This window comes from Callorhinus ursinus, unplaced genomic scaffold (genome assembly GCF_003265705.2).
Source record: "Callorhinus ursinus isolate GAN/ISIS: 27379988/994484 unplaced genomic scaffold, GSC_fseal_2.0 scaffold13, whole genome shotgun sequence".
NCBI lineage: Eukaryota > Metazoa > Chordata > Mammalia > Carnivora > Otariidae > Callorhinus > Callorhinus ursinus.
This window is the reverse complement of record NW_027397075.1, coordinates 6,408,421-6,422,370: the sequence shown is the minus strand read 5'-3', so window position 1 is coordinate 6,422,370 and position 13,950 is coordinate 6,408,421. Positions and strand designations below refer to the sequence as shown.

The 13,950-nt window shown below is 46.2% G+C and overlaps 1 pseudogene; it reads right to left on the bottom strand.

The window, feature by feature from the left end:
* Positions 1 to 11,966: 11,966 nt before the first annotated feature.
* Positions 11,967 to 12,462, bottom strand: LOC112811446 (small integral membrane protein 13-like; annotated as a pseudogene).
* Between the last annotated feature and the right edge of the window lie 1,488 nt (positions 12,463 to 13,950).

Genomic DNA, 13,950 nt, shown 5'->3' with positions numbered 1-13,950 from the left:
CGGGCCCGCTCGGCCCGACCACCGACTGCTGGTTGACGCACGGTTCAGATTTCCGGGCGCCGCGTGTGCTCCCCGCGGGCGGCGGCCCGGGAGCGGAGGAGGGGGGGAGGTAGAACGGCGTCCGACCGGGAACTGACCCACTTTCGGGTTTCAGGCAGCCTCCCCGAGAGACTCTTTACTTGGCCGGCCCCCATCCGGTGCTTCCCACTCTGCGAGGGGGACCTCGGGAGCCCCGGAGCCACCATATTGTCCCCGGTCTGGAATCCAGACGGAAGGGGCTCGGGCGCTCAGGGCAGCGCCGAGATGCAAGGCCCGCCTCGGCCTAGGTCGCTGGGCTGGCTCCGCGGGGGGCCGGGCTCCCTGTCCTGCAGGTGCCAGCTCAATGCCACGTCACCCACCGTACTTTTAACAGCCAGGTGCCCCTGTGGGCCAAGACTCGGCCCTGTGCTGGGGCTCATCAGTGGGCAAGGCAGAGTCACCAGCCGGGGTTGGGAAGGGGAGCGAGGTGTGGAACAACAGGGAAACAGACCATTTAGGACACCGAAGCCAGGTGACAGGACCGAAATGGAGGGCTACACTGAGGGTGGGGGATGAGTCACTAGGAGAGGCCTCAGAAGGTGACAGCCGCGCACAGATGGGGAGTGTGCCCCAGGCGGAGGAAGAACAAGTACAAAGGCCCTAAGGCTGGAGCCTGGTGTCTGGGGAGCGGGAAGGGTCTATAGGGTTAGTGCGTGTAAGGGGAGAAAGGTCCGAAAGAAGAGCGGGGCCATGATTTGGAATTTGGAGTTTGTTCAATGTGGCGTGGGAGTCCTTCGGCAGCTCTGAATTGGGAGTGCCATAATCTTACTTACATTCTGGACAGTTCTCTTGGGCTACTGTGCAGACCCTAGGTCATAGGAGGGACAGGATGAGGAGCAGGGAGACTGGTGAGGTGGCTCTCACCGCGGTCAAGGGCATGAAGATTTACAAATCAGCTGTATTGGTCTGCACGGGCTATTCATAAAATGCCACAGACCTGGCGACTTAAAACAAGAATTTTCTCACAGTTATGGAGGCTGGACATACAAGAGAAAGGTGACGGTATGGTTGGTTTCTGGTGAGAACTCTCTCCTTGGCTTGCAGGTGTCCACCTTCTCACCATGTACTCATTTCGCTTTTTCTCTGTGCACACACATCCCTGGTGTCTTTTTCTCGTCTTATAAGGATAACCCTCCTATTGCTTTGGGGCTCACTCTTGTGACTTCTTTTAACCTTAATTACCTCAGTAAAGGCCTTATGTCCAGATACAGTCACATGTGGGTTAGGGCTTCCACATTTGGATTTGAAAGGGACACAATTCGGTCTATAACACCACGTAAGCACGGTGACAGAAACATTGAGGGAGAGCTGCTAGGGGCTGTGGCTTCAGGGAAGGCCCCTCGAAGGAAGGAAGGAGGCTGCTCTCAGAGAGCCCTACCCCGGAGCCCATTGAACACCGCTCATGAACACGGCGTCAGCCTGGTCCTTACAGCAGTCCTCACTATCTGGAATGAACTTGTTGAATCATTTGGCTACTTGCTTACGGTCTATCTCCACCCCACTAGGACAGCAGAGACCCTTCCTGTTTCATTGTGCCTTTGCAGCCCCTAAAAAAGCAACTAGCACTGCATAAATGCTTCTTGAATAGATGTCCCAGGAACCTTGGAGCCAAGATCTGTAGGATGTACAAGAGGTTACTGACTGCAGGGCTGCATGGAGAGAAAAGGAAAATTTAAGGCGGAAGATCCTGAAAGGCCAGGGTGGCCAAACCCCAGAGTGCTGGGTGGGGTACCAGGGGGATGAGATGAGCAAGGGCCAGGCCCTGAAGGGCGTCATAAAGCCGCAGGAAGCTGCCCACTAGCCTGTCCGTACGAGGAAAACCTCAGTGGGACTGTATTAGTTTCCTATGGCTGCTATAACAGATCACCACAAACTCGATGGCTTAAAACAACACATTTATTATCTGACAGTTCTGGAGTCTGAAATGGGTCTCGCTGAGCTAAAGTCGAGGTGTTGGCAAAGCTGGTTCCTTCGGGAGGCTCCAAGAGGGGATCTGCTCTCTTGCTGTCCCCAGCTTCTAGAAGCCGCCCGAATTCCATAGCTCATGGCACCTTCCCCCAACTCGATGCGTGGCTCTGAATCTGCTTCTGTAACATCTTTTCTGGCTCTCCTTTCTCCTTATAAATACCCTTGTGATTACATGGAACCCATCCAGATAATCCAGAATGCTCTCCCCCATCAGACTTCATCCTGTGACCAATTTGGATTCTAAAGAGAAGCCATTCTTATATAGGTTTGTTTTTCCTAAGGTATGTTCTCCTAATGATTTCCGTCTTCTTTCTTACCTTGGATACTATACTCTGCATGTTGTCCCACCTGTTATTTCTCAACTGTATGAGGAGTCAGTATATAGGACTATTTCTGGTCACCTTGGTTTTCCTTTCAGCGGAGCACTAAATTAGATACCCTAGTGAAGGACTCTCATCTCCAACACTCATCTGGAGACGTGGGAGGTATTGCTCCCTGGGCCAGGGGGTCTCTGGGCAACAGCTCCCACACCTAAGCAATGATGGTGGTGTTAGTTCTGTTTTATGTATAAGTTCTCAAAGATTCTCTGCTAAAGCTGGCCTGCAGACATAACAAGAATGGGGAGTTTTTTTGAGTCCTTTTTTTTTTTTTTTATTGTATTCACATCCTGTTTTCCCTCCAAAGGGGGGGAAAATGTTCTATATAGTGATAAATACCACATTCACTCAAGCTCCTCCAAATGAATATAAGGTGGGGGCACGTGGGTGGCTCAGTCGGTTAAACATTTTCCTTCGGCTCAGGTTGTGATCGCAGGGTCCTGGGATCGAGCCCTGCAAAGGGCTCCTCGCTCAGCAGGGAGCTTGCTTCTCTCTCTCCCTCCCGCTCTGCTACTTGTGATCCCTCTCTCTGTGTCAAATAAAATCTTAAATAAATATAAGGTGAATGTTATGGAATGAATGTGTCCCCCTGAATTCCTCTGTCAAAATCCCCAATGTGATGGTATCAGGAGGTGGGGCCTCTGGGAGGTGATTCAGGGGTGAGAGCAGAGCCCTTCTGAATGGGACTGATGCCCTCATGAAAGAGGTCCCAGAGGAATGATTTCTCTCTCCATCACATGAAGACACAACGAGAAGGCTGCCATCTGCATACCAGGAAGCAGGTCTCACCAGACACCAGACCTGCTGGCACCTTGATCTTGGACTTCCCAGCCTCCAGAACTGTGAGAAATCAACGTTGTTTAAGCCCTTCAGTCTATCATAGACCCTTTTAGAGCAGCTAAAGGGACTAAGACGTGAACACCTGAGCTAGAAGTAGCTGTTAGGAGGTAGTGTAATGGTGAAAGGAGAGGGACTTGGGAATCCTGGAAACTTGGGCTAATTCCCAACTTGCTCCCTTCCCATCTGGGTGAGCCCTAAGCCAGTCTCCTAACATCTCAGAGGCTTGCCTTGATCACCTTGGAATGTGGCTAACAACCCTCTGGCACGGTGAGGATTGAATAACACGTCTGTACATAAGGCACCTGGTCCCCAGCATGTGTTCAGTTGTGCTGGCGCTTACCTTTCCCTAGAGGAGTGAATAATGAATGGAGTGAGCTTTCCAGCATCATCTTTGGGGTCAGAAGGGGCACTTGCAAGGCACTCCACTTCCCAGACATGGGGGCATATTCTCTGATCCACCGTTGCACAAACTGTTCCCATGGGGCGCGATGGAAGGGTGACATCTCTTAGGGACACTGAAGCAGAAAAGTGCTTGAGACTCGCTGGCTTAAAAATGGAGCCTCAGTCTTGGGACCATTATCACTATATACAGCAGTGGACTGGCCAGAGGGACAACATCAAATAAAGAATAATGAAAATGATTTGTTTGCTGACATTACATACCTGTATCAGAAAAGGAAAATTTTTTGGGCGCCTGGGTGGCTCAGATGGTTAAGCGTCTGCCTTCGGCTCAGGTCATGATCCCAGGGTCCTGGGATCGAGTCCCGCATCAGGCTCCCTGCTCCTTGGGAGCCTGCTTCTCCCTCTGCCTCTCTCTCTCTCTCTTTCATGAATAAATAAATACAATCTTTAAAAAAAAAGAAAAAAGAAAAGGAAAATTTTATAGCACTCAGACATGAAAGATAGGTGCTAAATGTTTGCCAAGTGACGACGTGATAACTGTACAAGCCACATGCGTTGACATGTGTCAGTGAATCATATGGAATCCTGTGCTAGAACCTACAGTTCCTATCACATTCCTTCTTGAATAATCAAGTGAATTGCAGCATAAAACAGTTCATATCACATTCCTTCTTGAATAATCAAGTGAACCGAACAGTTCCCATGAATCTCCTGGGCTGTGCTTCTTCCAAATGAAGCTTTTTTTTTTTTTTAAGATTTTTTTTATTTTTTATTTATTTGACAGAGAGAGACAAAGGGAGGGTACAAGCAGGGGGAACAGCAGAGGGAGAGGGAGAAACAGGCTTCCCGCAGAGCTGGAAGCCTGATGTGGGGCTTGATCCCAGGACCCCAGGATCATGACCTGAGCCAAAGGCAGACACTTAACCCACTGAGCCACTCAGACGCCCCCCAAATGAAGCTTTTTTTTTTTTTCCCAAATGAAGCTTTGATGAAATGCTGAAGTGTAAGAAAGTTACAAAAAAGTATCGACTGGATTCCTTTATTTCCCTTAGGCTGGTTGCCTGGACATCAAGTTTAATGTGTACCTAACTGCAAGCAAGCTACTAAACATTAGATAAAGCAAGAGAGCACTAATTATTCAAGAAAAAAAAAGCAGATACATAAATAATATGGGGGATAATAAGACAGACTTTGTATTTTTTTTCCAGTAAATTTTAGGAGCACTCCTGAAGGATACTCTGCACACAGATGGGAAAACAGATCTTCGCTTCTGAAGGACTTCTTTTCCTTTTGGATTTGATACTGAGTTTAATGTCACGGTGTATCACAGTTTCCTGCTTGTATCTGGGGAGACAACACGTTTACCAGAAAAAAGCATTCAATTCCTAGTAACTTCTGAAAACGGAGAAGCATAAATCAGGAGCGTTCCCTTCCTGGACTCAGGAAGGGTCTCTACTTTCCCCTACTCTTTTTTTTTTTTTTGCCCCAGAGTTGGGAATACAGGATCCCTTTTCCATGTGTTCTGTCTTCCCTCAATACCTATTCCCAGCTGATTTTTCCTTCCCCGACTTTCCGATTATGGAGTTAATCCTGCCCATACTTTCTACTGCCTCCAGCCTCTGGAACTCAGGCCACTTGGACTGGTCCTTCTGGGACCGTGGATAGAATCCAGGGAGCTTCCCGCATCTTTTCAACAAATACAAATGCCAACTATGTTCAGGGCAGTTTGCTGGATTGCCAAATCGACCAGTCACGGTGCCTACACGCAAGATCCTTAGAATTAAAAAAGCTGTTTGAAGATCCTCCAAGATGTGGGTTTGGGAAATGGAGAGCCCGGAAGTAGCAGCAGGACCCCTGTGAGGAAGCAAAAACACAGATTAAAGGAACTTGATCTGTTGGAATGCCGGGGCCAAGATCTTGGTCTTTTAAGATGTGAGACTGTGGGATGTGTATGAATGAGAAGAATTAACATGACATCAGATGGTAATTCACCACCAACATTGCATTTGAAAAGATACTTCCTGTCTCAATTCAAGGAAACCTCTGTCAGGCTCCTTTAATCCAGCTAATCGACAAGAGAGTGCTGACTTCTTTTTTTTTTTATCATACTCAAGGATCATAAATTTTACTCAGTCATTTATATTCCTCAGCAGGGTGCCAAGGCTTACTAAGAAATTTGCAGAAACCATAAATATAAAGAGTGCACAAGTCCCCCCTTGAGTAAACACACACAAATGTTTCCAAAAATATGTCCAAAACCATTTTTCCCTTCTGTGAGGTTGTTATGAAATGCACTTAGCACAAACTTACCTCTGCTGCTCTACATTGATTTATAGCAAAATTTAAATCACCGTATTTAAAAGACATTTGCCAAAAGGAATAAATGTGAACACATTCTAAATCTAAATCATGGTAATCAGGTTGTGCTCTAAATTTTTAAATATTAATAAAAAAAACACTTGGGCCCACTCTGTTCCCTAATATTCAACATCCATCAACATGATATTTATTTTTTTATTTTTTTTTTAAGATTATTTATTTATTTATTTATTTGAGATAGAGAGAATGAGAGATAGAGAGCACGAGAGGGAAGAGGGTCAGAGGGAGAAACAGACTCCCTGCCAAGCAGGGAGCCCGATCGGGACTCGATCCCGGTACTCCAGGATCATGACCTGAGCCGAAGGCAGTCGCTTAACCAACTGAGCCACCCAGGCGCCCTCAACATGATATTTAAAGCATGTATCTTCATTAGAAGAGATGTTTTGGGGGGCGCCTGGGTGGCTCAGTTAAGCGTCTGCCTTCGGCTCAGGTCATGATCCCCGGGTCCTGGGATCTAGCCCCGCATCGGGCTCCCTGCTCAGTGGGAAGCCTGCTTCTCCCTCTCCCCCTCCCCCTGCTTGTGTTCCTTTTCTTGCTGTGTCTCTGTTAAAAAAAAAAAAAAAAATCTTAAAAAAAAAAAAGATGTTTTGGGAACGGGCGCTGCCTCAGGTGCATATAAGTACAGGGAACCAAGTATCCGTGTGTGTATGTATATGTTGTCTTTTGGAAGAAAAAAATTCAAAAATTTTATACATTACACACAAATGTGTTACAAAATGGACTTAAATCTGCTGCTTCTTTTCTAGAATAAACCTATCTACCTAGGTTTTAGACATTCTTGGGTTCAATGTGGCTTTGTAAAAGCATTCACTTCAGATGCTCATTTTCCCCACCTGGTTTATGTTATCAGCAAGGTCTATGTTGCTTTTCTTCACCTTTGATCAGGGGACTTGGTTTCAAGTCCACTAGATTATCCACATTACAGTGGTTTGGCACACTTTTTTTTTTAATAGGAGGGCATAAAAATCTAGCAATGAAGTCCCAGTAGCCAGGGGCAACCTACCTCTTAGTGATTCAGATACCTTTTTGGGGACTAGTTCCTTCTAAGCACTTTACTGGTATTCTCTTTAAAGGTGTTGGTGGGTTATGTCAAGAATTTTTTACTTGCAAGCGATCTGTAAATAGTGAACCCTACTTAAACTAGGTGAAAGCAGAAAGCAAGTGGGGCGCCTGGGTGGCTCAGTTGGTTAAGTGACTACCTTCAGCTCAGGTCATGATCCTGGAGTCCTGGGATCGAGTATCGCATCGGGCTCCCTGCTCAGCGGGGAGTCTGCTTCTCCCTCTGACCCTCTTCCCTCTCGTGCTCTCTATCTCTCATTCTCTCCCTCTCAAATAAATAAATAAAATCTTAAAAAAAAAAAAAAGCAAATGTATGAGCTCGTGGAACTTAATCATCCACAAGACGTTGTCTCCGATGTCATCAGAACCCAGTCTTTATCCATCCGCTGACTCTGTTTTGCATTCTTTTTTTTTTTTTTAGATTTTATTTATTTATTTGAGAGAGAGAATGAGGGAGAGAGCACGAGAGGGGGGAGGGTCAGAGGGAGAAGCAGACTCCCTGCTGAGCAGGGAGCCTGATGCGGGACTCGATCCCCGGACTCGATCCCCGGACTCCAGGGTCATGACCTGAGCCGAAGGCAGTCGCTTAACCAACTAAGCCACCCAGGCGCCCCTCTGCTTTGCATTCTTAAGCAGGCCCTCCCTCTGGGAGGCCTGAGAGCCCCCAGCAGGTCCAGGCTTATGGGACATCTTTTCAGCAACCCCAAGAAGATCGGCTCTTAGAAAAATTCCCACAAATATTCCAGCCTGACTCTCATTGGTCAGAACTGGGTTGTATGACCATCCGGAATCAATCACTGAGGCCAGGCACATGGTCTACAATGGGTTGTATACAGTCATGTTATATGACTGGGGCCTCAATTAGGTCCTTGCCACCCCTGGAGCTGGGGAGGAGTGTTGACCTCAGCAAGAAAGGGAAGGATGGCTCCTCCAAGGAAAAGTGCTTGTACCTGAGGAAGGTTACGGATCAAACACATGGACGTCCAAAATGGTGACTCTATTTGTCGGAAAAGAAAATTCCTTGTGTGTCCTCTCCTGTTCCAATGCTCTGCCCTCCCAGGCAACCTTTCACATTCCACTTTTTCTGTCATCTACACTCCGATGCTCTCACATGTGTATCTCTGGCCCAGACCAGCCCATTGAACCCCCTACGTTCACCTGCCTGCGTAGCATCTCTTCTTGGCTACCTCAGGAGCATTTCCAACATAACATGTCACAAACCCAACTCATGGCTTCTCCCTGTGACACTTTCTTAGGGAAGTGTCCCTAACTTTACTGAGTAGGTCAAATTGGCCAGTGGAGGCATTCAGTGTGTCACATACTTCCCTCTAGGCCCTGGACACAAGTGCAAGGTTACATTTGTTAGTATATTATTTGATTTCTGTTTCTCTACCTCACTAGACTGTAAGTCAATGAAGACAAGGGTTTTATCTTTTTTTCTTCTTCAATATTGCCCCCCATAGTGACAGGAACACAGATGTTCAATAAATATTTTGTTGACTACATTAGTACTTATTGATGTATATCTATTTATGGAAAAACGTTTTCCACTACCATATAAATACTCTCTAGGGGCGCCTGGGGGGCTCAGTCAGTTAAAAGACCGATTCTTAATGTCAGCTCAGATCATGATCTTGGGGTTTTGAGATTGAGCCCCAGGTCAGGCTCCAGGCTGGGTGTGGAGCCTGCTTAAGATCTCTCTCTCGCGGTGCCTGGGTGGCTCAGTCGTTGAGCGTCTGCCTTCGGCTCAGGTCATGATCCCAGGGTCCTGGGATCGAGCCCCGCGTCAGGCTCCCTGATCAGCAGGAAGCCTGCTTCTCCCTCTCCCACTCTCCCCCCTCTTGTTCTGTCTCTCTCTCTCTCTCTCTCTCAAATAAATAAATAAAATCTTTAAAAATAAATAAATAAATAAATAAAAAGATCCTCTCTCCCTCTCCTTCTGCCCCTCCCCTTCAAAAAAAATAAAAAATAAATACTTTCAAAAAAAAAAAAGACCATTTGCTAGTAAGAAATTAATCCACAGTATAGCAGACCAGATGCTGCTAGTGGATGAAAAGAAGTTGGTTGTGAATGCATGCTCCTTGATGACCACTGGTCTGCAAGAGATTCTAAGGGGAATTTAAAAGGCCATCCCCTGGGGCGCCTGGCTGGTTCAGTCGGTTAAGCATCTGCCTTGGCTCAGTTTGCTTCTCCCTCTCTCTCTGCCGGCCACTCCCCCTCCTTGTGCTCTCCCTGTCAAATAAATAAATGAAATCTTTTTTTTTTTTTAAAGATTTTATTTATTTAATTGACAGAGAGAGAGAGACAGCGAGAGAGGGAACACAGCAAGGGGAGTGGGAGAGGGAGAAGCAGGCTTCCCGCTGAGCAGGGAGCCTGATGTGGGACTCGATCCCAGGACCCTGGGATCATGACCTGAGCCGAAGGCAGTCGCTTAACCAACTGAGCCACCCAGGCGCCCCTAAATGAAATCTTAAGAAACAATAAAATAAAAGGCCATCCTGATGTCAACTCTACTTCAGTAATAAAAAAAGTTTTAAAAATTAAGTAAGTAAAAGGCCATCCCAAAGGATTCCTATGTAGCCTGAAGGCTCTTAGAAGATAGGCAAGTCAAAGAGAATGTGTGTAGCATTCTATACTGAGTTGTGAAAATCAAGCCATTGTCAGAAAACAAGGTACCCGAACGGATTGAAGCGTCAGTGTGAGAGAAGTGATGCACCCCGGGGGGAAATAAAGCACAGATTGGCAAGATCAAAACAGGCCCGGGAACAAAATGGAAGAACAGGAAAGGAAAAGTAAACAACGGGATGTGAAGAGCCAGGGAGCAAACTGTCCTTCAAGAAAGCCAAATAAAGGGGCGCCTGGGTGGCTCAGTTGGTTAAGCGACTGCCTTCGGCTCAGGTCATGATCCTGGAGTCCCGGGATCGAGTCCCGCATCGGGCTCCCTGCTCAGCAGGGAGCCTGCTTCTCCCTCTGACCCACTTCCCTCTCTTGCTCTCTATCTCTCATTCTCTCTCTCTCAAATAAATAAATAAAATCTTTAAAAAAAAAAAAAAGAAAGCCAAATAAAAGCAGCAGTGCTGGGGGGCCAATTTTGAACTAGGTGCTTCTTAGCACAATTAAAAAATAACAGTATCAGCTTTGGGACTCCTGGATGGTTCAGTCCGTTAAGCGTCTGCCTTTGGCTCAGGTCATAATCTCAGGTCCTGGGATCGAGGCCCACGTTGGGCTCCCTGCTTAGTGGGGGGTCTGCTTCTCTCTCTCCCTCTGAGGCTCTTACCCCCCACTCCGCACGTTCTCTCTCTCTCTCTGTCTCAAATAAATAAATAAAATCTTTTTTTTTAAAAGAACATTTTTTTTAAAGATTTTATTTATTTATTTTGACAGAGAGAGAGAGAGACAGCGAAACAGCGAGAGAGGGAACACAAGCAGGGGGAGCGGGAGAGGGAGAAGCAGGCTTCCCGATGAGCAGGGAGCCCGATGCGGGGCTCGATCCCAGGACCCTGGGATCATGACCCGAGCCGAAGGTAGACGCTCAACGACTGAGCCACCCAGGTGCCCCTAAAAGAAGAACATTATTAATGCTTTGGTCTGAGTTTTTTTTTTTTCATCACATAGAATGTTTATTTTATATTTATTGAAATGGTTTTTTAGAGTGAAGTAGGTTTTTAACACATCGATCTTGGGCATACCCAAAAGAAAGTGTATGAAGTAACTGGTTAGGTTATAACTATCACCTCATATTCTGGGTCCCGCTCTTCTGAATCACTTCTCAAATCACAGCCATGGATGTCTGCTTTCGTCCACGTTAACAGCACCCGTGGGATCATCAAGTGTACTGGGGTTGTGGTGTTTCTTGAAAGAGTACTCCACCATTGTCTTCTGCTTAATGTCAGCAGAAAGTTCTGAGCAAAACAATGTCTGATGCCTTAAAGATAACCCTGCTCGGCGCATGTGCTCGGCGCATGAACCAGTCACACCAGCCTCTCATCGCTTCGAATTTTGTTTCGTCTATTCCCAGGGTTTTGGCGATTTCTCCTGCCTTCGATCGCATTGCTTGGCGCATGACGGGCAATGCTTTCGCACGCATCTCGCTAACAAAACATAATACAGCTTCATCCACCTGTGGGTACCTTCCTTTCTTAGGCCCCCTTAAGCATTTTGTTGTTGCTTTACGAGAAAATATGGAATGGCAGTCACTCCTCCAGCGCCAGATATTTGCTTCCCTAACCCCAAACATTCGCCCCGCTGCTCTGTTTCCATGCTTTCCCTTGTACACAATCAGTGTTCGTTTCAATGCTGAATCATAGTGCAATCTTTTTGAAGACATCTTTAAATGCCAATTACACCTGACACATTTGTTGCCAACAATACAGTGACAATGCTGTGACAAGCCGTTAATAAGTTCCCACCCGCACAGGCTGGGATAATCACATCACGACCCTCTCCTGGTTTATAGTAATCATGAGACACATCCCAATTTTGGACAAGGTAAAATGTGAAAACAAAAACAAAAAATACAACATACATTACAGGATTAATAAAACACGGTTTTTCAAGCCTGTTGTGTTTACCAGATCCACACCAGTGCAAGAAAATAAGCCCGGGAGCCAGAGAGTTAAGTATGTAAGTAGAAAGCTAGTGGAGCAAAAGATTATCTTTAAGATGAAATCTGCTGTGGTCTGATTTGGTTTTAATTCCCTTTATTTTCATATGGCTTATATATAAATCTTTTTCTTTTAACTGGACTTAACATCCAAGTAAAAATGTTCTTCGATCTTTTACCAAACTGCAAAGCCAGGTCATTAAAGACAGAGGTTTCCCCACTGCCTTTCGTCGTTCACTAGTACGGGACTAGGGTTAGGTTCAGTGGCCTTCATCAGCAGGTGCCCTCCTTTGCCGAGAAGATCTGATCCTGTGTGAAGATGACGAAGTGTCTTCTTCAGTCTCAGAGCCTGTGGGCTCACGATCTCCCTCCTGAGCTCCCGTGTCTCCCACCGGTTCCTGCAGAAACTTGAATTTCTTTCTTTTTTTTTTTAAGATTTTATTTATTCATTTGAGACACAGAGATACAGAGAGAGAGAGAGAGAGAGCACGAGCAGAGAGAGGAGGCAGACAGAGAGGGAGAAGCAGGTTCCCCGTTGAGCCACAAGCCCGATGTGGGGCTCGATCCCAGGACCCTGGGATCATGACCTGAGCCGAAGGCAGACGCTTAACCATCTGAGCCACCCGGGCACCCCAGAAACTTGAATTTCTACAAAAAAAGATGCCATAAGAAAATACCAACTGCACACCATCAGCAGCAGTATGATCAGCAGCGTGCTTTGAACACCAACAGGGTCAGCCCAGCGTTGTGCCACATCTTGGGGGGAGGAGGGTGGTCGGCGTGGGGGGGGAGGGGCGGCCTGAGCGGCAGGGGGTGGGGAGCGCCCTGGTCTGAGTTTCTAAAATGAATTATCACTAAACTTTTCTTGTTGTTGTTGCAAGATCAGAACCAAAGTTTGATGTATAATACATATTTAATATAATTTCTGTGTTTTCCATGTCTACACATAGCTGTGCAGACATTATTTTGTGGGTATAATTAGGCAGGTTGCATAAACTATCAGCTTGTGATAATCCAATCCAGGTAAAAATGATAATTCTAATTTTGTGAGCTTCAAATCAGGAAGGTTTTATGGTACTGGCAGCAGCTGATATTTGCCATGGCTCTGTCCATTTTCTGGGGTCTCTTCTAGATTCTGGTCCTGCTCAAAGTGCGATCTGTGTATCAGCAGCATCAGCCCTTTGAACTTGTTGGGAATCTGATTCGATAGATCTGGGGTCGGGTCTGAGGTTTGGTACTTCTTACAAACTCTCAGGCCATGTCATCACTATCAGTCTGTGGACCACACTTTGAGAAGGGAGGTTCCTCTAGACAATGTCCCATTTGCCTTTTTGAAACTCCATTCCTTCTCTTAGGGGTTTTCTGTGTTTTCATCTAAAAAAGAGTGGGATACGGGGATTTCACAACGCTCCCAATCAGAAAAAAACTGTGAATATAGCAGCTTTGGCTGAGTCGGTCGAGCATGGAACTCTTTTTTTTTTAATATTTTATTTATTTATTTTAAAGAGAGAGAATACACGGGAGGGGGTGGTGGGGTACAGAGGCGGAGGGAGAGGGTGGAGGAGAGACTCTCAAGCAGACTCCACCCTGAGGAGAGCACCTCACAGGGCTCCAGATCTCACTACCCTGAGATCACAACCTAAGTGGAAACCAAGAGTGCCATGCTTAACCGACTGAGCCACCCAGGCGCCCCAAGCATGCAATTCTTGATCTTGGGGTCATGAGTTCAAGCCCCACCTTAGGGATAGAGATTACTTAATAAAGTTTATATATATATGTGTATATATATATAGATATATATATATAAATTAACTTACTATATATATAAAAACTTTACATATATATATATAGTATTTTTATATTCTTAAGTCCTTCATGAATGACAACTCTCATTGAGGGAAAAGGGGAAAAAAAAAAAAGTTTCAGTGAGCTGTGACAGGCCACCAGTGACACCTTGTGGCCAGTTCTTATAACCACAATAGCATTTCTGGGTCCCTTTCAAAAGTAAAATTAGAAAAACTGACATTTTTTTTTTTTCATTTCAATAGTCTGTGTTTTAGGGGCGCCTGGGTGGCTCAGTTGGTTAAGCGACTGCCTTCGGCTCAGGTCATGATCCTGGAGTCCCAGGATCGAGTCCCGCATCGGGCTCCCTGCTCAGCAGGGAGTCTGCTTCTCTCTCTGACCCTCTTGGATCTCTTGCGCGCTCTCTCTCTCTCTCTCTCTCTCAAATAAATAAATAAAATC